Here is a 1,817-nt window from a genome sequence, read left to right on the forward strand (position 1 = left end):
TCTCTTTCTTTCTCAGTAAGATTTCTTGAGCTGTATCTTAGTACAGATGCTGGGGCTTGCCCATGGTGTACAAAGCCTGAACATCCTGCCAATTCTTCTTTAGCAGTGAAACCAGAAAGCTGACAGCCAGGTGGATATTGTAAACAAGTTTATCATCTGTCATCTTCACATGGCCAACAGCCACTGTCAGACACAGGACCATTTTCATCTGGAATTTGATGGTGGACTTCACCTCGTCTACTTTTGCCACCACGTTCTCATTGTGGGTCAGCAGAGAAGGGAACTTGCCAGCCCTGGAGCTAGGATTTTTTAGGATCTGCTTGGTCAGGGATTCAGAGGCCAAAAAGGCATTATACTTCTTGGCCAGATTTTTGACCAGCTTCTTATTCATGTTGAGTTTTTTCAGTGCTTCAGTGTACATGTGGGGAACATCAATAGTCTTGGTTTTATCACAGTGCTGCTGATCCCCAAGAACACACACTGAGAACTTGGGGCGTGGGGTGGTCTTAAGCGTGACGGTCCCGAAGAAGCACTTGTCCTTCTGAGGGTCATAGTTTTCCAACTATGAGAGCTCCACTCTCTCCAAAACCTTTCTCCATTTGCGCTGGTTCCCATGCAGGACTTCTCGCACCACCTCCTAGAGGGTGTTGCGAGAGACTTTGCTGCTTATGGTTCTTAGCACTGCAGTAACTGGAAAAGAGCTGTATTTCTTAATCAGACATGAAACTTAACAGAGCTTCTGAATCTACTTCAGTGTGGTTTGTAATAATCAACATCACAATTCCCCCAACATTCTTGGAAAAATCTTTCCAGGGGTGAGGAAACTTACAGCAGAATACTACAACTACTTGATTCTTGGATAAAAGTACTGTATGATTTTGCAATGGTTGATACAGTACAGGAAGACTCACTCCAAAAATGAAAAAGCATCCAAAAAGTCAGGTAGTATTGGAGTGTCATTATAACCAAAGGAATTCTTCTCTGAGAATTCGACAAGGCAGAATTTTTGCACTAATAAGCTAAAGAACTAGCAAAGTATGAGTCTAAATGGACTCTCTAGGGTCCCAAGAAAGTAGTTTGTTTATACAGCCAGACTGTCTGCAGTATCCCCTTCAATCACAAGTCTGTCCTTGAGAGGGTGAAATCAGGTTGTTCTTTGGAGGCAAGGATTTTGAAGCTCCATCTCACATACTTTGGGCATGTGGCGAGCAGGGACCAGTCGTTGGAGAAAGACATCATGCTTAGAAGGATGGAGAGTCAGCGCAGAAGAAAAAAACCCTGGGTAAGATAGACTCAGTGACTGGCAATGAGGGCAGGTGAGTCAGAGACAGTGAGGACAGAGCAGGGTTCAGAGCTATGGGTGGTAGTCAATTTGACAGCACATAACAATAAATCCTGCTTAAGCTTACTCAGAAGTATGGTGCTCATTTGATTAAAGAAAAGTTCTATCTAGTATATAAGCATACTATTGTTATGTGCTGTAGACTTAATTACATTTCAGAGTGACCCTATGAACAATAGATCAGAACCATATATATAAGACAATGTTTCAACATCCTTGCCTCTAAGGAGCAACCTAGTTACACTTCCTCCAAGAGATACTTAACTGTTCTTTTGCCAGTTCATCAGATATTTAGTGTTATTCACCAGTACCACAATTCAAAGGTATCAAATCTTCCTCTTTTTCACTGACTCTACTTTTCCAAGCATTGTGGTCCTTCTCCAGATACTGGCCTCCCCTTACAACATGTCCAAAATACGTGAGATAAGATCTCCCCATCTTCATGTCTAAGAAGCATGCTGGCAACATTTTTTCC

General features: G+C 42.4%; 1 pseudogene; it reads right to left on the reverse strand.

Annotated features, from left to right (window-relative positions):
* Positions 1-37: 37 nt before the first annotated feature.
* LOC102861593 lies at positions 38-552 on the reverse strand (annotated as a pseudogene).
* Positions 553-1,817: the final 1,265 nt, after the last annotated feature.

Source organism: Elephantulus edwardii, unplaced genomic scaffold (genome assembly GCF_000299155.1).
Source record: "Elephantulus edwardii isolate Elephantulus edwardi_28Jun2011 unplaced genomic scaffold, EleEdw1.0 scaffold00054, whole genome shotgun sequence".
NCBI classification, from domain to species: Eukaryota; Metazoa; Chordata; class Mammalia; order Macroscelidea; family Macroscelididae; genus Elephantulus; species Elephantulus edwardii.